Source organism: Camelus bactrianus, chromosome 3, assembly GCF_048773025.1.
Source record: "Camelus bactrianus isolate YW-2024 breed Bactrian camel chromosome 3, ASM4877302v1, whole genome shotgun sequence".
Taxonomy (NCBI): Eukaryota; Metazoa; Chordata; class Mammalia; order Artiodactyla; family Camelidae; genus Camelus; species Camelus bactrianus.
Genome location: NC_133541.1, coordinates 118,276,807 through 118,299,085, shown reverse-complemented (window position 1 = coordinate 118,299,085; position 22,279 = coordinate 118,276,807). Strand labels below are relative to the sequence as shown.

Sequence of the window (22,279 nt, the reverse complement as noted above, 5' to 3'; positions counted from 1 at the left end):
TCTGTTGCTTGGGTAGACTGCCCTAGGAAAACATTTCTGAAATGTATGTCAGGTAATGTTTTGCCTAAGTTTTCTTCTAAGAGGTGTATAGTGTCTTGTCTTATGTTTACGTCTTTAAGCCATTTTGAATTTACTTTTGTGTATGGTGTGAGGGAGTAGTCTAATGTCATTGATTTACATGCAGCTGTCCAGTTTTCCAACTACACCATTTGTTGAAGAGACTGTCTCTACTCCATTGTATGTTCTGGGCTCGTTTGTCAAAGATTAATTGACCAAGTTTGTGTGTTTATTTCTGGGCTCTCTATTCTGTTCCATTGATCCATATGTCTGTTTTTGTTTCAATACCATGATGTTTTGATTGGAGCTCTGTAGTATTCTGCAGTCTTGGAGGGTTATTCCTCCAGCTTCATTGTTTTTCTTCAGTAATGCTTTGGTAATTCTGGTCTTTTGTGATTCCATATAAATTTGAGGTTAATTTGTTGTAATTCTGTGAGAAATGTCCTGGGTAATTTGATAGGGATCACATTAAATCTGTAGATTACTTTGGGTAGTATGGCCATTTTAACAATATTAATTCTTCCCATACAAGAACATGGGAAATCTTTCCATTGCTTTAAGCCCTCTTTAATTTCCTTAGTCAGTGTTTTGTAGGTCTCCGCATATGTCTTTCACTTCCTTGGTCAGATTTATTCCTCAGTATTTTATTTTTTTTGGGTGCAGTTTTAAAAGGGATTATTACTTTCGTGTAAAGAAATGCTGCTGATTTCTGTATGTTGATGCTGTATTTTGTTACCTTGCTGAATTCTTTTATTCTAGTAGTTTTTGTGTGGAGCCTTTAGGGTTTTCTATATATAGTATCATGTCACATAATGATATATAATGACAGTTTTACCTCTTCTTTTCCAACTTGGATCCCTTTTTTCTCTTTTTGTTGTCTGTTATGGCTGGGACCTTCAATACTGTATTGAATAGAGGTGGTGAGAGTGGGCATCCCTGTCTTGTTCCAGATTTTAGTGGAAAGGCTTTCAGCTTTTCACCGTAGAGTATTATGTTGGCTATAGGTTTGTTATAAATAGCTTTTATTATATTAATATATGTTCCCTCTGTATCCATTTTGGTAAGACCATGGGCTCAGTGCAGTCAAGGAGGCTGGGTGGACAGTAGCAGCAGTGGCTGCGGTGGTGGGAGGAGGGCGGCTGCCCCTTGTGAGCCAGTCATTTGCTCCCATCTTCCCTGTGGCCTGGCCTGGCTGTGGCCTCTGCTGCCCCAGGTTCGCTGTAGGCATGTCCCCAAGTCAGCCAGCTCCCAGGAGGTGGGCCTGGTGCAGTTAGGGAGCAGGGGGCAGCTGGGGGAGGGGGCCTGCCTTGGAGGAGCTGGCCTCTTTGCTCCAGTTTTCCTTGCAGCCGGCGTGCCTTGGGGGTGGCCTCTGCCACCCCAGGTCATGGGACATACGTGTCCCAGTCCGCTTTCTCCTGGGAAGCAGCCGTGTCATGGTAGAGGTGGGGGGCAGGGACCACCTGACCGCTAATGGCTGACCCCATCTCCCCAGCCTCTGGTAAGCAAACTGGGAAATGTGTGTCCTGCCACCTGGGGCAGCAAAGGCTGCCGGCAAGCCAGGTGTAGGGGAGACAGAGGAGCCTGAAGCAAATCCACTGGCTCCCTCAGGGCACCCTTCTGCCCCTGCCTCCATGGCCACCGCCCCCTGACCGCACTGGGCCCAGTTCAAGTGGCTGACTCCACAGTGTGTGCTTTGCTTGGTCGGTGGTGTGAGGGATCTGCAACTCTGGGCACATGGTGATGCTTTCTTCGAGTCATGTTCTAAAGAATTGGGAAGTGCATGTAAGTAGGAAAGTGGAAATTGACCAAACCCCCTGAAAAATCTGCCTTCTCTCTGCTGTTCCATTGGTTTCACATGTCAGGATCTTTGCTGTTAGAGAGAATGGTGCACTCATCTGCTTTGGTGTGTGTCTCATGAATGCGTGTTTGGTATTGTGGCTGTTCTGAATGAGCAATCCTGGCAGCTCTGTGCAGCGTACAGGGTCAGCATGGAGACTGAAGGCACCGAAGCTGCTGGATTCCTTCTTGCCTGAGGACAACCTTCTGTCTGAGCCAGTCAGTTGCCTGTCCAGTTTGTGGAACATTGTTGTTTATTATGTTATAAATTCCTACAGGTTGTAGGCGTGGCTTTGCTACCTTTAGTTAAGACATTTAAAGTTACCTGTAGTTAAGACATTTAAAGTGTTTTTTAGGCAGACCGATGTACTCACTTAGGGTTTTGTATTTAGTTGGCACAGGAGTGTGTTGTGGCTTTTTTAACCTGGATGTATATGGAAAGCTGAAACTTTAGCTTTGTGGTCTTGTGAAACAACTTGCTGTTAATAAAAGATACGTGGAAAATAATTTTCTTTACTCTTATGGGTTGTGAGTGATTATTTGAATTTTCAGTGTAAAAGGTCCCAAGTAGTCATTATATGCCACCCCCCACCCCAAGGACTGGACACGTGGGAATGAGCAGAGAGTTCACACAGTCAGGATGTAGGCCAAGTTGAGGTGGCCCTAAGTTGTCAAAACAAGACACTGAGGGAGGCTGTGAAGTCCAGAGGTCTAGAAGCGCAGTCCAGACAGGCCTGTTTTTGTGCAGTTTTTGGAGTTTGGGGAAGGACTAGACCAGACGTTTTCATTCCTGCACAGTATTCATTTTCTTTGTCAAATATTTTAAAACCAGAATTTAAATTTTAGAATCATTTTAATGTAGGCTTTTCAAAACAGTTTATTCTCCCCGAGAAATAGCCTACTATACAAGATTATAATTCAAAATGACTTTCACTGAGTAAGAGTGAATATTTTCTCCATCCTGAGTTTTGGGATGCAGTTGAGGTGTGGGTATGTGGGTCAAAGGCATACATATACTTTATTTTAAAGCTGACAAAAGAAAGCCTTGTGTGTCTTACAAAATTCTCCCTTTACACATGTGTAAGTGTGATATTTTGTAAGTCAATACTATTATTAAAATAGAAATTCCCAAAAGAGTAGATAAAGTTTAGGTCTAAAATACATAGTTTTGACAACCATTAAAGTGAGAAATAATGTTATTTAGAGGGTCTCTGATGTAATTTGCAATTTTACCTGGCCAAACTGTGGTCTTGGTTTTAAGGTAACATACTTTTTACCTGTAGCCTTAATTATAGATGTGATTACATAATGCTGCTCTCTTGCCTTTTTTGTTTTCAGAGAAGATCTCCATGTAAATCAAGAATTGCTGTGAATGTCTCCCTGTGTCACAGAGCTGTTCACTGAGCTGTTGTGTCCATTCAGCCCCAACCAGGTTATAGAGATGCTGTCAGGCCTGGATTGCTGCTGCCTGGAAGAAACCATTCAGGTAAGACCAATGATGTAGAGGAGGCAAGAGTCAAATTTCCTTAATCATTCACCATTGTATAAATGTGCAAAGGGAGACTCATACTTTAAAGTACCTGCCTAAGTTTGTACTTGGTAAGTGCTAGCACCTGAGATCAAACTCAGATACTCTGACTCCATGGTGCATGGTCTCCATTGCTGTGATAAATTTCATCTCCATTTATTCCAGTAAAATCAGAAACAGCATATGTCCATCATTGTTATTAATCAAGGTTCACAGACATTCTAGCCAACATGGTAAATGTAGAAAAAGGAGTACCGTGAAAATACAAAAAGGAAAAAATCACGCTCTTACTTGCAGGCACTGATGTTAAGAGAGTCCTGCTGTGCCGGGACCTACTGGCTTAATGGCGGCCTAGGAGCCTCAGCACAGGCGTTGTCTGGATCCTCTTTTCCTTGTTTTCTCCTGTTTCCAAATGAAAATGATTGTGCTCACACACACACACGCGCACGCACGTACCTACATATATACGCATATACACGTGAACTCTAGTCTACAAGAAGAGGCAGCACATTCCCTGTTTAAAATTTGTTTTTAAGCCTCCATCAAGCCTCCTTTCCTTTGCTGTCCGTACTCCTGAAGCGGTAACCTGCATTTTCCACATCCACCTCCTGAACTGCCCACATACTTACAAAACTTTAATTATGAAATATTTCAAATGTATAGAAGTGTGCAGAACATCAGATACATGTATCCCCACCAACCCAATTTTATAGATGTGAACACTCTGCTGTACTGGCTTCTATCTTTGTTGTTTTGTTTGTTTTAGAAATAAAGCACCCGTTATCTGACATGTCCCCCTGAGCTTACCGCCAACCTGAAGATGGGCAGTTTCTCCTTCCTATCCATGTTTTTTATTTTTCCTATGTATGTATTTACCTATAGAACACAAGATACAGTTTTATATATTTTAAAAATTTGCATTAATGTTATTATGCCATATATATCCAAATGCAAATTGTTTTTTATTAATTTTTATCTATTACTTTGTATACATATAGAGTAGTCTGTTGACTGACCACAACGTTTTAAACTAACTGTACTTCAATTATGAAAGTAAATAAACAAATAAATAAGTAAGTAGGTAAGTAAAAGTAGCCCACTGACTGAGCTGCCTCAGTTTATGTATTTCCTGACTCACAGACCTTCAGGTTGTCTTCAGCCTTTTGCCGCTGTAAACTATGCTACATGGGACAGCTTTGTGCATAGCTCCTGTGTACTCACGGGAGGTTTCTCTAAGTAACATACCTTAATATCCCTGGAAGTGGAATTCTTCAGACAATACAGTAGCTTAATTCCACTGGTTTTTGCCAAGTTGATTTCTTACTTGTTTCCATTCTCATCATCGGTGTTTTTAGTTTGCTGTTTTTCCACATCCTTGCAGATTCCTAATACTTCGACTTCTTAAGTCTTCTTTTTAATTTGATAGAGCATGACATGTAGCCCTTGTTGTTTTAGACGTCTTAACTTCCACCTGTGTGATGGTTCTCATTGATGACTTGTGACACTGCATCTCTTTCCATGTGTTTAATGACACTTTGGATTTTCTTTTCCCTGAACTATCTGTTCATATCGTTGGCCCATTTTCCTGTTGAGGATTTGCCCTTTGTACTGATTTCTAGAAGTTCTTGCTGATTTCTGGATTTGTAATGCTATGTGATTTTTTATGTTGGAGGTGCGTCCTTCCAGGCTGTTATGGCATGTTTTTTAAATTTGCTTTTAGTGATTTCTGTTTCAATTTATCAGTCTTTTCCGTTTAAAGTTTAAATTTTGTGTGTGTGACTTTATTTCCATCCCTACTTTAATTGCATAAAGGATATCCTCTTATATGAGTTTTATAGTTTAGCTTTTTACATTTTGGCTTTTAACCTATCTGGAATTTATTTTTGTAAACAGGTCAAGAAAGGGATTTATATATATTTTTCCATGTGGATGACTGATGGTCCACATATAATTTTATTGTCCTGTCTTCACTTACTTTTAATGCCACACACCAAACTCCCAAATATACATGGATGTTACTGTAGATTCTGCTCTGTTATTTTGGTCATTTGTTTTTCCTTAGACTGATACCACAGATTTTAATTAATATAGCTTTAAAAGAAGATTTATTAGTTGAAAAGAAATTCTTCCCTCATCATTCTTTTTCTTTAAAACTCTTTGGCTGTTGTTGCCCTCTTAGTATTTCATATCAATTTAGGAATCACATTGTCACATGTCTTTAAAAATAATGCATTTTCTGGGATTTTGATGAAAAAATAGATTAAATTTATAGATGAATTCCAGGAGGGTTGACATTTTATGATACTGTTTTCACATTCAGGAACATGGTTGCCTTTTAGAAATGCCTTCTGTGCTCTTTGGTGAGGTTTTATAACTTTGTATTTTACCTGTCTCTTGCATATTTTCTTAAATTTGTTCCCAGATACTTGTTGTTAACATTCTGAAAGGAAATTTTGTTAGATGACATGTTTTACTGATCACTGTCGGTGCATGTTACTAAGTGTAGGATGTTGTTTTAGATCTAGCAACCAGGCTGAATTCTTTTTTCATTCAAATAGTGTCTAGATTTTTTTTATTACCATAATATTTTCTAAGAGCCATGGTAGTTTGTTTCCTTTCCAATCTTTATGCTTTTTTCAGTCTTCTATTAGAGGTCTAGGAGCTTTGGGGTTTTATTGAAAAAAGGCAATGACAGTGTGCACTCTCATTCCTGATTTAAAAATGAATGTCTAACATTTTATATTAAATATGGTTTTTATTGAAGGATTTTGATAGATAATTTTTGTATTAAATTGCAAAGTTCCATTGCCAGTTTAAGTTAGAGTGTTTTATATTGTTTTTACTTTTGTCAAGACCGGGCGCTGTATTTTATCAAATGCTTTCGCTTTCTCTGTGTATTGAGATGATCACATATTTTCCTTCTTTGATCTGTTAACCTGTTAATGTGTTATTTGTGCTTCTCTTTTTTTTATTAAGAAGGGATTATTCTACTTTGTTAGTCTTTCCAAAGACTAATTGGGTGTTTTCTTAAACCTCTATTGTTTCTTTCTGTGATATTCCTTTTTGTACTTCTATTCTTGGGTTTATCTTAGCTTAATTGGCATTACTTCTTTACTCACTAGATACTCGTAGTTTATGAATTTTTATTGAGATCCCATGAGTTAATGTATAGTGGTTTCATTGTCATTTTGTTTTAAATATTTTGTGTAGAGTTACACTTGTCAATTTCTAGTGTAAATTATTACTGTTTATATGTTTATGTTACCTTTTGTGTAGTGGATACACCTAATTCAGGTGCATAACAACTTTTAAAATAAATGAGTGAAGAAAAAATGAATGACCCTGGTTCAGTTAGAGTCCCAAATGGGCCACTCCCAAGACTAGAAAGTCAGATATTTGCACATTATACTGTAAAGTAGTATACTCCTGGGGTTTGAATTCAATTTTTATTCTCGAGATTTTCTTTTTCCCATTCTTAATAGGACGTCTGACTCCACGAACAGGATTTGTGAAGGTTTATCTTTTCTTTTCTCGTAGATGACTCAGAAATATCAACTTCATGAAGTCACTGCCTAACAAATTAGAAAAGAAAGATGTTCATAGTGCCTTAACACAGATGCCACCCACGCCCAGCTCTTACTGTGCCTACAAGGCCTGTCAGGAAGGACGCCAGGAGGGGACGGCAGAGGAGTGACCGACCTTGCGTAGCCGGCCAGCTGGGCCCAGGCAGAAAGAAGGAAGGAGTCCCTGTGGGTAGGCAGCCGGCATGTGCATGGTCAGCAGAGCGGAGGAGCCAGCACCAGGAGGCCAGGCACAGGCTCTGGGGCACAGGCTGCAGTCTCCCTCTTGCCCGTTGGCCTCAGTGCTGTGGGGTGGTGGCCGGCCAGGGGCTTTGGGAAGGGTAGGAAAACTGAGGCTTGGCGGCAGAAGGAACTTCCCAGGGTTCACGTGGGGGTGAGTCTGGAATGGGCGGTGCTGGCTTCTTGAGGCCAGGAGACCTCCGCTGCGTCCCTGCTCACCTGGGCCGGGAGCTGCCCCCCTCCCATGGGTGTGAGCGGGCAGCACACACCCAGCACCCTCTCCTGGAGCAGGGCAGGTGACCCCAGGGGCACGGGATGGGGGTCAGTCTTGGGGGTTGATGTGTGGGTACTCCCGCCTCCTCAATGTGGGCTCATCTGAGCCTCAGTTTCCTCACCATGAAATGGGGGGAGGGTAACAGTGCTGGCCAGGCCAAGGCAGGATGCAGGGGTCAGTCCAGGCAGAAGCCTGGACCCAGTGGCTCCAGGAGACTCCAGGGGAGGGGGTAGAAGGGAGGGAATCTTCCTGGCAGGAGCACAGGCAGGAGGCTGAAGGGAATACCTGAGGGGTCCTGTGACAGGCAACAGGGTGGGTGGGGGCAGAGAGGAGGCAGTTGGATGTCAGTCATAGCCAGAGACTGAGATCTGACCCCACCTTCATCCCCCAAAAAACAGGTCACTCTTGATGTGAGGAGGTAGAGGTGGGAGGGGTTTCTGCACCCACATGGGCTGAGGTTCAGAGGGTGGGGCTGCAGGGAGGCTGTGGGATGGCTGGAGTGAGCTTTCTCCTCTGCTCCTCTGTCCTGCATTCCTTCTTTATGGGTTTGCAGATTCCTGCCTGAAAGATGGGGTTGGGGGAGGACTAAGGTCAGAGAAGCCCAGAGTGGGAATGAACCCCAGGGCCACCGCAGGGCTTGCAGGCAAGCCCAGAACCCTGGCAGCCATGCCAGTCTGTCCATCCATTTGGCCACAGCTGAGGCCCATGTGGCCTGTGACCCTGGAAGGGGCTTCCCACTGCTCCCACCCATGCCTAAATTGGGGAGAATGTGCCCAGACCCCTGGCTCCCAGCTCCTCTGGACACATTGGCAGGTGGCAAATGGACAGGTACAGAGAGTAGTTGCCTGAGAGCAAGCAAGGCCGAGGCCTGTGTCAGGGCCCCAAGCCCAGTGTGGTCACTGCCCCCAGCGCGCGAGAATCCGAGACTCCCCACAGTGCTCACAGTCCCCTCTTCTGCTTTCTCTTCCAGCCACTGCTGGCAGCCCCAGGCCGGTGTGAGGGCCCCGGATGTTAGAAGCCACTGCTGTCCCTTTGGTCTCCTGAAGCCCTCTCTTCCTCCTGCCTCCGCTCAGGGACCCCGTGCCCTGGCTCCGGCCCGGCCCAGCCCCGCTCACCACCAGACCCTGGCATATCAGGTCTTGGCCCATGCCTGCCTGCCCAGCCCGTGGAACCCTGGCAGCCCCAGAGCTAGGATGACAGGCCAGGCATCTGCCCCGGGCGCCCTCTCGATCTTCCTTCTACTGCCGCTCCTGCTAATCTGCTGGGGCTCCAGGCACGTGTGGCCATGGGAGCTGGTGCAGCGCAAGTTTTTCGGGTACTTCTTGTCACTTGCTGAGTTCCCTGCTGAAGACTCACACTGCTACTGGATGCTGCACAACTCGAACCCGCACCGCTGCATGCTCTACATGAAGGAGGCCGAGGCAGCCCTGCCCACGTCCGCATCTGTCACCTTGACTCCTTCCTTGAGTCCACCAACACCTACCTGGGCAGGGGGAGCTTTCATGAGGTGCTGAGGCTCCGTGACCCCTCAGGGCCACTGGCCTTCCTGTAGGCCAGCAAGCAGTTCCTGCAGATGAAGGGACAGCGGCCGCCCCAGGACGGTCACCTTGGGCCCTGGGGCAGGCCCACTCCCACACCAGTGACAACTTCTCTGTGGAGCACCTGGTCATGGGCAACTGCAACCCCAGTGACATGCCCGGTGGCCCTGAGAACTGCCTCACCAGCCTGATCCAGGACCAGGGCGGACATGCACTCCAGGTGAGTGACCAGCGGGGAGAGGCCCAGGGGACAGCTATCTAGGCTGAGGGCAGGGGGGAGAGAGTCTCTGCTTCAGGCCTGCCCTGGCCACCTGTCCCTGCGGGCTACCTCGGGCAGCCAGTTACACCAAGAATAGTTCTCTGCAGGCTCACTGAGAGAATAGGGACTTGTGGTGCTTGCCTGTGGCCCCCAGGGCCGGGCATGGTGCCAGCACACTGGGAGGTGCTTGCTGACTGTTCAGGGAATGGCAGAAGGGACAGAAGGAAGGAGGGAAGGATAGGTCTGGTTTCTCCCTGGATGAGGGAGTTTCTCACTTCTGGCTGGGGGAAAGTCCCTCCACTTTTGCAGGTAGCACTATTCTGATGGGCCAGCAGGCTGCTGAGGCCCGTGGCCAGGGTCTGCAGGGGTCTCCTGGGACATGGGAGGAAAAATGAGGAGAGTGGGCTGTCGAGAAGTGTGGTCAGGAGATGCAGTTTAGGGTTGCCTGTGGTGTGGCTGTGCAAATCCTTATCCAGCAACTAGTTCCCCAGCTCCTGGGAGGTGTTCTGCTCGAGGGACGATGAGCAGTGAAGAGGCACAAGGAAAGTCCTTTGTGCCGTGGAGCTGCCTTCTGGGGCGGGGGAGGGAGGAGGCACTAACAGCCAAATATAAGATGCGCGGGATTGAGGAGGTGGGGTCCCTGGTGTTGGAGCTGCATGTGACCCGGAGTCAGTGGCTCACTTGGTCAGAGGGTCGTGTGCAAGATTCCGGGGGAGGTGCGGACAAGGCCTGTGGACATCAGAGACAGAGGCGGGGGTGCGCGTGTGCTGGGCAGGTCCCAGCAGGGAGGGGCTGGGGCTCGGTTCACCTTTTTAACAGTTTGGTTTCCTTGGTGAGAGGGGCACCTGCACAGGAGGACACGATCAGTGGGCTGGGACACTGGGCAGGGCTCCATGGCGGCAGGGCAGGCGGAGGGCCTTGCAGACACTTGGAGGGGAGACCCTCTTGTAGGACACTGAGGGAGTCAAGGGAGGCTGGGGCCATAGCCAGGGCAGGGGGAGGGTGGCAGGGGCCAGGCTGGGCTTCCATGCTGGCTGGTCATTGTGGGCCAGGTGATGTGGTCCAGGGCTCTTAGCCTCTCCTGAGCTAGTGGGGCTGATGGGTTCCACAGAGTAGCAACTGTAGAGGCCCAGAATAAGCTAAGTGGGGTTACAGAGGAAGCCGGTTATCCTGGACCTGATTCTGTTCATAGCCCCAAGCCGAGGATCAGGAGAGGAGGGAAGAGGTGGCCAGATCCCTGGGAAGGGGGGCAGGTGTGGTGTCCAGGAAACCAACCAAAAAACCCATCTTCCATCAGTGTCTCAGGGTCCCCAGTGCTGGGGTGGGAGAACGGGAGGGCAGATCTTGGGGCTGGGCAACGTGGAGGCCAGCTTCCCCCACCTCCCCGGGCAGCTCCCCCTCCTTCCCCCAGGCTGGCATGCTGGTTGGAGTGGTCCTTGGCACACGCGGAGGACGTGAATGGAGCAGAGTATGGAGGGCTTCTCTGAGGAGCAGAGATGCAGGGCAGTGGCAGGTTTGGGAGGTGAGAGGGTGCAGGAGCTGTCCGTGCTGGCAGCCTGGGCCCCTGCCCAGCTCTGCCTCGGGATCCAGCCAGAAGAGGCAGCGTGGGCCAGTTCCGTGGTGCTCAGACTAACAGTGGGACCACCTTCTGGCCAGCAGAGCCTGCCCCAATGCCCAGGGGGTGGAGCAGTTCAAGTTCTAGAGGATGATCCCCACTGTGGAGTCGCAGGGCTCTAAGGAACCTTGTTTGAGAACCTCATGGGTGGGCTCTTCTGCGCTGTCTTCTGGTCCCAAGAGCAGCTGAAATCTCTGTCCAGAGCCTCAGTCCTAGGGGTGTGGCTGCCTGATGGGGCTTTGCCCTCACCTTCCCCTAAACTCCTTCCCCACTGGCACCTCCCACCTCCTCAGGGTCCAGGCCAGAAACGCCCCCACCAGGCCCCACAGTCCAGCTGGAGCTGAGGTTCTCTCAGCTGTGTCCTGAGCATCTTCCCCCTGCTTCCTTCCTCCCCGAAGGCCTGCCCCGCTGTGCTGCCAGGGCGGGCTCTCCGAGGGGCAGTTCTGATTTGGGGTGCTGTTCTGCTTCTAATGCTCACTGCCCCCTCTTGCCCTCTGTGCAGGACAGCGGGTGGGCCTGGCTCCCCCAACATGCACTGAAGAGAGGAGTGAGCTGGTGCTGATGAGGCCGGCCCACAGGGATGCCGGGAGGGCCTCGACTCGGTCCGGCTCCCATGGGTCCTGGGACAGGGGCAGAATTCAGATCGGTGCTGCCTGTCCTGGGGCAGTGCCAGGCCGTGCAGAGGGCAGGGACTTTGTCCAGCAGACCTGGGCTCGGATCCTGTCTCTGGTGCCCAGGACCTGTGAGCCCCTCCAGGGTGGCTCCTCTGCGGCCCCCACGTGCCCATCCGCAAAGTGGAGCCGCAGCATGTGCCCCCAGGACTGCTGCTGTGGGGACCTAGCGCCCGGCACGGAATGGAGCCCAGTGGTGGTCCCCTCCCACTGTGAGCCCTGCTTTTCCCTCCCGGCCTGCGAGTCCACAGCGTGTTGGAGGTGGCCCTGCTCGCACCTGCCTCCACCACCTTCTCACCCCCAGCACACAATCCGAGCGTCTACTCCGGGCTGTACCTGGTTCCCATACAGGTGGGCTGTGGGGTGTGCTGCCAGGGGCTGAGACGAGGAGGGGAGAGTATGGGCCCAGCCTGGGCCATCTCTGACGGTGCAGGCCCCTCAGAGGAAGGTGCTGGGTTTCGAAATGGCCTTGACCCCGGGTCAGTGGGGATAGGACCATGTGAGGCAGTTGTCACGTTGAGAGTCGGGTGGTGTTGAGGGAGGCAGTGGACTACGATCCGACTTCCTGCTGGGGTTCTCCAGGATATCAGAGAGGGTCTGTCCTGGGGCTGGGGCCCCGGGTGGGGCGCTGGGGGCTGCAGCTGGGGCTGAGGCTCAGGTGAGATTTCTGGTCCCACAGCCATGCAGCTGCGAGGCCGGGCTGGCAGCCTCCCAGGTCTGTGAATGACTGTGGGACCTTGGACCTGGCCTGTGTCCCGAATCATGGGGGTGGGTGGCCATGGCAGGTGGCTCTGCCCACCCCCAAGACTGTCCCCAGACTGGTCCAGAGGCAGGACAAGAGAGCAAGCTTCCCAATGATAGGGGCCCAGTGCAAGTTTGTCCAGTACTGCTCAGAGGGGCAGCATGAGGAGTTGGCAAGTTCCCTCCTCAGAGGACATAAACATTTGCCACTGAAGAGCCCCCACAGGTCCGTCCCTGGTGACGCAGCATCCCCAACTGGCCTTTCTACCCCTGGCGTCCTCTCCTGCCTCATCTCTGGGTAAATCAGCAGGTCCAGCTCTTAACCCTTGTGCTGAGTGCGTGAAGCCTCACTCCCATCTTACAGATGGGGACACTGAGGCTGGGAGGTGAGAGATGGGCCCGAGTCCACACAGCCACGAGAGGGGCAGCCCGAGTCCAGCCGTCCTGGCCCGGTTCGCTCAGAGCTGGAGGCCGCCCATGCCCAGCTCTTGCCGAGCCCACAGACCTGTCAGGACGGACCCCAGGAGGGGATTGCACAGCAGTGACCGACATTATGTTGCCGGCCAGCTGGGCCCAGGCAGCCAGAAGCAAGGAGTCCCTGTGGGCAGGAGGCCAGTGTGTGCATAGTCCGCAGAGCGGTGGTGGCAATGCCAGGAGGCCGGGCCAGCTCTAGGGCGCAGGCTGCAGTCTCTCCCTCCTCTGCCCGCTGGCCTTGCTGCTGTGTGGGGTGGTGTCCGGCCAGGGGCTTTGGGAAGGGTAGGAAAACTGAGGCTTGGCGGCAGAAGGAACTTCCCAGGGTTCACGTGGGGGGTGAGTCCAGGAAGGGCGGTGCTGGCTTCATGAGGCCAGGACAGCTTTGGTGCGTCCCCGCTCACCTGGGCCGGGAGCTGCCCCCCTCCCCTGGGTGTGAGCGGGCAGCACACAGCCGGCACCCTCTCCTGGAGCAGGGCAGGAGACCCCAGGGGCACGAGATGGGGGTCAGTGTGGGGCGTTCATGTGTGGGTACTCCCGCCTCCTTACTGTGATCTCGTCTGAGCCTCGGTTTCCTCACCATGAAGTGGGGGGAGGGCAACCTTGCCGACCCGGCCAAGGCAGGATGCAGGGGTCAGTCCAGGCAGAAGCCTGGACCCAGTGGCTCCAGGAGACTCTGGATGGGTGGTAAAGGAGGGAGGGAGCTTCCTGGCAGGAGTGCAAGTGGGAGGCTGAAGGGGGCACCTGAGGCGCCCTGTGACGGGGGGCAGGGTGGGTGGGCGCTGCGAGGGTGCAGTTGACTGTCAGTCACAGCCAGAGACCGGGGTCTGTCTCCACCCTCATCCCCCAAAGAACAGGTCACTCTTGATGTGAGGAGGCCAAGATGGGAGGGGTCTCTGCACCCACATGGGCTGAGGTTCGGAGACTGGGGCTGCAGGGAGGCTGTGGGATGACTTGGATGACTTTTTTTCCTCTGCTCCCCTGTTCTCCATCCCCCTCTCACTGGGTTTGGAGATCCTTCCCTGAAAGATGGGGTTGGGGAGGGGTGAGGTCAGAGAGGCCACAGAGGCCCAGAATGGGAATGACCCCCACGGCCACCGCAGGGCTTCCAGTCAGGCCTAGAGCAGGGGGGCTATGCCAGTTTGTGTCTCCAGATGGGCACAGCCGAGGCCCATGTGGCCTGTGGCCCTGGCCGGGGCTGCCCACTACTCCCACCCAGGCCGAGGTGGGAGAGGTGCCCGGGCCCCTGGCTTCCTGCCCCTCCTGCCCCTGCAGGTGAACACACTGGCAGGTAACAGACAGGTGCATAGAGCAGGTGCTTGAGAGCAAAGCCAGGGCCTGTTTCAAGGCCCCAAGCTCGGGGTGGGCACTGTCCCCAGCATGCTCGAGTCTCGGCCTCCCCACGGGGCTGACAGTCCTCTCTTCTGCTTTCTCTTCCAGCCGCTGCTGGCAGCCCCAGGCCGGCGTCCGGGCCCCGGATGTTAGGAGCCACTGCTGCCCCCTTGGTCGGCTGAAGCCCTCTCTTCCTCCTGCCTCCGCTCAGAGACCTTCGACCTGGCCCACACCTGCCTGTCCAGCCCGCAGAACCCCGGCAGCCCCCCCGGCAAGGATGAGGGGCCAGGCCGCTGCCCCGGGTGCCCTGTGGATTTTCAATCCGCTGCTGCTGCTACGGGGGAGCCAGCCAAGCGTGGCCTCGGGGGCAGACGTGGGTCCTGGGGCCGGGCTGCGCCCCATGCTGGTGCAGGGCACGTTCTTCAGGGACTTCTTGGCGGCTGCCGAGTTCCCCACCAGTGCCTTGCGGCGCTCCTGGACCCTGTGCGACCTGGACCCGCACCACCACGTGCACTAAATGAAGGTGCACAAGGCAGCCCCACCTGCAGCAGCCCGGCCCACATCCGCGTCTACTAGCTGGACTTCTTCCTGTAACCCACGCACACCTCCCTGGGCCTGGAGAGCTTTGACAAGGTGCCGAGGCTCTGCGACCCTTTGGGGCCCTTGGGCTTCCTGCAGGCCAGCAAGCAGTTCCTGCAGATGAAGGGGCAGCAGCCGCCCCAGGACGATGACCCAGGGCCCCACCCCAGCGACAACTTCTCCGTGGAGCACCTGGTCATGGGCAACTGCAACCCCAGCGACATGCCCGGTGGCCCTGAGAGCTGCCTCACCAGCCTGACCCAGGACCAGGGCGGGGATGCGCTCCAGGTGAGTGACCGGCGGGGAGAGGACCAGGGGGGCAGCCCTCTTGGCAGAGGGCAGGGGAAGACGGTCTCCTTTTCAGGCCTGCCCTGGCCTCCCATCCCTTAGGGCTCCCTCGGGGAAGCCAGTTGTACTGTGAGAATAGGGACCTGGGGTGCCTGCCTGAGGCCCCCAGGGTCGGGAGTGGTGCAGCACACTGGGAGGTGCTTGCTGACTGTTCAGGGAAGGGTGGGTCTGGTTTCTCCCTGGATGAGGGAGGTGTCATTTCGGGCTAGGGAAAGGTCTCTCCTCTTTTGCAGGTAGGACTGTTCTGATGGGCCAGCACACTGTTGTGGCCTGTGGCAGGGTCTGCAGGGGCCTCCTGGGACATGGGGACAAAATGAGGAGAGTGGGCTGTCGGAAAGTGTGTTCAGGAGATGCAGTTTGGGGCTGCATGTGGTGTGGCTGTGCAAATCCTTATTCAGCAACTAGTTCCCCAGCTCCCGGGAGGTGTTCTGCTTGAGGGACGATGAGCAGTGAAGAGGCACAAGGAAAGTCCTTTTTGTCTTGCAGCTAACTTCTGGGTTTGGGGAGGGAGGAGGCATTAACACCTGAACACAAGAAGCTGGTGTCAGGTCCCAGGTGAGGGGGTCCCTGGTGTTGGAACTGCGTGCCATCTGGAGTCGGTGTGCCTTATCATGGGGCTGTGGTTAAGATTCTGGAAGAGGTGCAGGCAAGCCTTGTGACCATGAGAGGGAATGGCAGTTGTATGAGTGTGCTGGGGACGTCCCAGCAAGGAGGGGCTGGGGCACAGTCCACCTTCTTAGCAGTTTGGTTTCCTTGGTGAGAGGAGTACCTGTGCAGGACCCCGGGCTGGCCTCCGTGGCAGCAGGGCAGGTTGGGAGCCCTGCAGACCCTTGGAGGGGATCCCCCTTTTGCAGGAAGCCCAGGATGTTGAGGGAGGGTGGGAACTTAGCCAGGGCAGGGAGGGCAGCAGGGGCCAGTGTGGGCTGAGTATTCATGCCAGCAGGTCATCATGGGGCCAGGTGACATGGTCCAGGACGCTTGGCCTCTCCTGAGCCGGTGGCAATGATGGATCCCATAGAATATCATCTGTAGAGGCACAGAATAAACTACGTGGGGTTGCAAAGGAAGTTGGTTATCCTGGACCTGTTTCTCTTCATGGCCCCCAGGCCAAGGACCCCAGGTTAGATACATGTTGAAGCAGCGAGTTACCAGAGAGGATCTGGATAGGAGCGAAGAGGTGGCCAGAGCCCCGTGACGAGGGTGCAGGTGTGGCATCCAGGAAACATCAGAAAATCCCAGTCTTGCATCCGTGTATCAGGGCCCCAGCGCTGGGGTGGGAGGCCTGGAGGGCAGATCTTTGGGCTGTGCAAGGCGGAGGTCACTGTCCCCTTGGCTGGGGGAGCTCCCCTCCTTCCCGCAGGGTGTTGTGTGCACAAAGGGTGTGTGTGCATGTGCGCAGTGCATGGGGCATGTGTGTGCACATGGTCTCGCCTGCCCCCTTCCAGCACGTCAGTATGTACATGTGTGCATTGCATTCTTCTCTGCATATGTGTGAGCTTGGGAGGTGCTCGCATCCACCGTGTGTGAGTGCGTGTGTGGGCCAATTTCAGCAGTTGTGACAAAGCGCGTGTCGAGGCTGTGTGGCAGGGCTGGGGGCCTTGGGGGAAGACGGCTGGCAGGTCCTGAGGGCTGGGGCTGCCACGATGTAAAGCGGGGAGCTCAGCTGCAGGACAGGACACGGTCACCCAGTCCCAGGGGCAGCTCAGACCCCCATTCGCGTGCCTGGGACTCTGAAGGCCTTGATGCTCTGAGACCTCGGGAGTAAACATCATCTTGGTGGTGGTGACAGCAGCTGCGTCTGAGTGTCTCCTTTGTGCAGGAAGCACCACCTGTCAACCAGTTTACTCCTCCCAGCAGCCCGGGGATGGGTCCTCAGCGAGGCGGCCTCCTGTGCAGGGCCTTTGCACAGGCTGTTCCCTGGGCTGGAACACACTTCCCCACACACCCACAGGGCTCCCTCCCTCAGCTTGTTCCTGCCCTGGCCATCTTGACTCCCTGACCGTGCTGCTTCAAGTGGCAGCAGCCCCAGCCGCACTCTCTCCACACCCTATTTTTCACTTCCCACATGGCGTCACCTGTGAATAGCGGGTAATTCCTGTGCCCTTATTCTCTGTCCTGCCACGATGTAACCCCCAACAAGGCAGAGGAATTTGCCCTGCTTGCTGATGAAACCCAGCATACAGGAGGCCCTGGATTAATACTTAATGTAGTGGAATGAGGCACAGAGAGGTTAAGGCAGCATCCAGGGCTACACAGCTTCTAAGGGGGAGACAGGGCAGAGCCAGCTCTTGTTACCTGGTGGGTTTTGCCTGGGGTGTCTCCTGCACAGCACTCTGCTGGGAGGGTGTGTATATGTGTACACATGTATGTCAGGGTGGGGTGGCTGCAGACCAGAGAGGTCCAGCAGTCATTCAGAATACACACAGCTGAGCCAGGCAGGTGCCTGGCCCAAGATCTTGCTGGCTGAGCATGTGCCAGGGAGCTTCGCCCCTCACGCTGGTTAGGGGAGGCTGGGTCACATGTGTCCCTCCATCCGCAGCCCAGCTGGGAGTCAGCAGGAGGCCCAGGCCAACACTTGGCCCATTTTCAGCCCTGCCCTGGCCTGGTCTGTCCAAATGCCACATGGCCACATCACGCATCTTGCTGGCAAGTGTTTCTTGGGCCAGAGCAGCTGTCCCCTCTCCTCCACCTCTGACCCCTCTTGACGGCACCTCTGCAGCAGCCCTCCTGCTCCGCCGGCCCGTCAGCTCCATGTTCCGCTCCTTCTCCTGATAGTCTCTTTGTATTTTGCTGCTTCTGGTGAGATGGGCCAAGTCAGGACCCATGGGGGGAACGGGGGACTGTGTGGGGGAATTCAGAGAGAGGTCCTGTCCCCTTTGGTCCTCATTTGCACATCCATGCAGAGGGCTGAGGAGGAGTCCCCTTGCCCCAGGACAGGCCCTAACTTCAGAGGCTCTGGACCACGCCCTGGATGCCTGGGGAACCAGCCTGGTAGGCAAGAGCAGGGCAGGAATGGACAGGGGCTGACCCATTGCCTCTGCTGCTCCGCCTGCTGGGCTGGGGAGAGCTCTGCCCAGGAAGCAGGAAGGCCTAGCAGAATGCAGGCCTCTCACAGGGCCCTCATCCCGGCCAACTGGGGCCACAGGGGCCAGGGAGGCCACAGCCTCCAGGCTGGGCCGTCAGGGTGGGAAGGAAGCTGGGAGCCCCCTCACCCTCACCATGTGCCCTCTCTCCTGAGTGGCCAAGGCTGCCTGACCACCTTTAATTGACTCCGTTCATCTGGTAATGAGATGGAAATGAGGCATCCAGAAAGTGAGGGCATTGAGCCAGGGAAGAATGGCTGCTTCCTTCTGGGTCTGGAGGGGCAGCCCACCCCCCAGCCTTTCCCACTCCTCTGCTGCCCCCTCATAGCACACCCATCCCAGGAGCCCGGTGGCCACCCAGCAAAGGGGGTCCTGAGAGCCTCTGCCCAGTACTGCGGGCCCCAGGAGTCCTTGCGGACAGTCCCCCATTGTGGATGCGTTCGTCTGAATGATATTTGTCAGGTGTGAGCTGTGAGTGGGACACACATTAAAGATACAACGATTACATAAAGAGCAGCCACCACTCCGAGTGTCCCTCTGGTGGTAGCGCGGCCAAGATCAGGGGGCAGTCTGTCTTTGGGATCAGGGCTCAGTACGTGATGGGGAGCAGCCACCACTCGCTGAGTGTTCCTCCGCGGTGGGAGTGCGGCCAAGGTCGGGGGGTGGTCTGTGACTGGGATCAGGTCTTGTCTGTGATGGGGGCTAGGCACCCTGTGGCCAGGGTCAGAGGTCAGTCTGTGTTGAAGATCAAGGCTCAGTGTGTGACCAGGGTCATGTCTAGGATTGGGGGCAGTCTTTCCTCTGAGCCGGCGGCCCCCTGCCTGGCCTTTCCTGATCTGACCCCTCCTCTCTGCCCCCTCCTCCCACCACATCCTCATTTGCTGGGTCACCAAGGTAACCATCCCGGAAATAATGGGTGTTTCAGCAGCTGAGGCCTAACCTGAGTCTATCCTGAAAGACTGAGCGCTGCAGCTGTTGCCATGGGAACCAAGGAGCATCCTCTCTCTCCCACCCACTGCCAGTTTCCATGTCACTCTGGCTTCCACTTGGGACCTGGGCTGGGACAGCAAAGGGGGATGGGCAGGATGTGCCCACCCTGGCCCTGCTTCCAGTCCTGTCTCCTGGACCCCAGGCCTCGGTCCCTTTGTCTCAGCATGATGGGATGGGATGGCTGAGCAGGGGAGACCACTGAGGTGTAGAGTGCCAGGCGGGGGACCCTGTGGTCAGTTTTGGCAAGCAGCCTTAGTTTGGGGGCCAGCGAGTGGAGCACTTGGAATCTGATCCTGCGTTTGATCCCAGCTCCTCTCCTTGTCAGCCTGGTGGATAACTTGGCCTCTGTCTGCATGTGCCAAATGGGTGTGGTCATGGGGCTGTTGAGGTCACCCGAGCGAAGTGGAAGCAATGAAGGCCCCCTTTCTGGGCAGCCTCGGCTGTCATACCTTTAGAGCCGCTCTACTGCCCTGTCCCAAGGGCATGGAGGCAGTTCTGGGGCTCCCGGCCTTCCCCCTGGCCCTGGTATTCTCCCCTTCTCCTGCGCCCTGGCCCCCAGGGTGCTGCCACGACATTCCCAGTTCAAAGTGAAGTCCTATTTGTGCAGTATCCTTGAGACCCTGGCTTCACCTGTCTTCTGAGACTTGGGCCTCCACACTGTCTCCAGGGCAGACCCTCCTGGCTGTCTGGACCACCCCTCTGAGCCTCAGTTGTCTCTGCTGTAGGTGGAGTGAACATTTGGTTCCTGGGTGGACTGAGACTCAAGGCTTCTGTGTACTGAGGTGACCAGCACAGAGCAGGCGCAGGGTGGAGTCAGGACTGCCTTGCTCAGGTTGCTCCCCAGAGAGCCAACCTTGAGGGGAGCAACCTTTGAAGAGCGTGGGGCCCAGTCCCACTCAGCCCTCTCCTCAACGTGGGAATCAGGGTATTGATTCCTGTGGGCAGGCTCGCGTCTTCCTAGCTGAACGATGAAAGAGAGAAGCCTCCTTTGTGGGATTACAAGGCATCATGCCCAGACCCAGGACGGGGCTCAGAACCAGGGCCCTCGGCCCCCCCATAGTCAGGGTCCATGCAGAGCTCAGCCCTGCTCCTGTCCTATGGCCCTCCCTGGCAAGTCCTTCCTGGGCCTCTGCTGCACAGCTAGGAGCTCAGGGGTCAAGCACGATGCACGCCCACCAGAGTAAGGTTGGAGCCACTCCTCCTACCCGTCCCTTGTCTGGCAGAGGGGCTCTGCCTCTGGGTTCAGGGGAAAGTGGGACCTGTGGGAGGGTGGGCTCTGTGAGAGGAGAGAAGATTCTGCAAGGGCATGGGGGGTGTGGAGTTCTCGGTTGCCACCTCACTCAGCAGGGAGAAGGAGCCCCGCCTTCCAAATTGGGGGAGTTAGTGGTGTCCCTTCCTAGTGACCAGTTCATTCATCAGACCACCTTGATGGTCAGTTCCCAGCACAGGCATGGGGACCGCTGGGAGGGGACTCTGCACCTGTGCAGCAGACCTCTCCAGAGGAGAGCACCTGGACACTGCAGCTGCTGGCCATCAAAGTGGGTTCCCTGGGATCAACTCTGATCCCAGCAGCGTGCCCACACCTGTCATCTCCCACCATTTCAGGCATCAGTCCGTCCTCAGGTGATGGGTGGAGGCCGGGATGGGATGTACTTGATGGGCCCATGACGGTGGGTGGCGGGGCCACCATGTGAACCTGGCCCTTTGGCTTCAGAGCCCACCCTCTGGGATCTGTGCCATCCTCATTCTCACCCCAGGAGGTGGGTCTGCTCCCCAGGGCCACAGAGAAGCCAGGCTCCAAGTGGCATCAGGGACCCTCTTGCCAGGCCAGGTGTGACCTGCCCTCAGGCAGCCCGGCTCCCCTGCTCCAGTCCCAGTGGAGTAGGTGGCATGGGGCAGTGGCCGAGGTGTAGCTTGAGTCCTAGAGCTGGGCCTTGGCAGTGCCGTCTCCTTGGTTCCTGGTACGTGGGTGCCATGTCAGCACATGCAGGGTGCCTGGCCCAGCCTGAACCTGGCCCACAGTAGGTGCTTGGTGAGGCTGCGTGCCCTTGTTGAGTTCACCCTAACCCTGCTTTGCTGGTAGGGCAGAGGCCTCAGGGCAATTCTGAGAATAGGATAATGGCACCAGGGTCCCTTGAAGAGGGAGTGATCTGGGAACCTTAAGTGTGGCCTTCGGAGAGAAAGCCTGGGTGAAGCAGCCTCTTCCCGAGCCCATCAGCATGGCCTGGAGTGCTGGCCCCAGATGTGAGGCCTCTCCACTCCTCACTCCTCAGTGGCTCCCCAGTGTTTAGAGGCTGTCCCTCATCGTGTCCCTCGTGGCACTGGGGCTACTAAGGGGCTCAGGTCTTTGGGGGCATGAAGTCATGACTACTGAGGGGAGAGGGCCAGGATAGAGAAGACCCAGGAGAGGGCTGAAGGAGGGTGGCCGGAGGGGCCTGGAGGCCCTCAGCAGCCAGTCTGCTGGGTGTCGGGGAGGCTCGGCCTGGTGCTCAGCCAGCAGCTGTGAGACCTTGATCACTCGTACTGTCCCTGGGGGGCGTGGGAGAACGAGCACACAGGTCATGGCTGGGGCAGGAGCGGGAAGAGGAGGAGACTGATGCTCAGAGGAAACTGGACCGAGGACCACAGGGAGGGGGCAGCAGGGTGCGAGGACCTGTGCCCAGGAAACAGAGCCCGAGCACCATCCTCAACCCCATCTCCCCATCACCCTGTTGTGTAAGGCAGCACTGGGATGGGTGGGGTGTCTTTCCTTCTTTCATTCATTCACTCTTTAGACCTAGCTGGGGCCTCCCGCTCTGTTTCCAGCCCCCACACTGGGGACCTGGACGCAAAGCCAGTGGAGACCCTGGCCCAGCTGCCTGTAGACAGTGCTGGAGGGCACCAAGCCTCCAGGGGGAAGTGGGGTGGGCACCGGACCCCAACTTCCCCGGCACCTCTGCCCCTCCCTGCCCAGCTGGCCTCTGCGTCACACCCCACTGCTAATCCCCTCTCGGCCCACACTCGCCTCCTGACCGCCAGGCTGCTCTGTCCCAGATCCGTGCTTGGGAGGGGTCCTCCCCTGAAGGACAGGTCGGAGCCCGTGCTCCACCAGCTGCTCCCCGGGTGGCAGCAGGGCACACGGGAGTACAGTGGGCCTTCGTACAGGGCGCCAAGTGCA

General features: G+C 54.6%; 1 pseudogene; it reads left to right on the top strand.

The window, feature by feature from the left end:
• LOC105076127 (adhesion G protein-coupled receptor B1-like) overlaps positions 1-22,279 on the top strand; it is a 41,778-nt pseudogene that overhangs the window by 4,485 nt on the left and 15,014 nt on the right.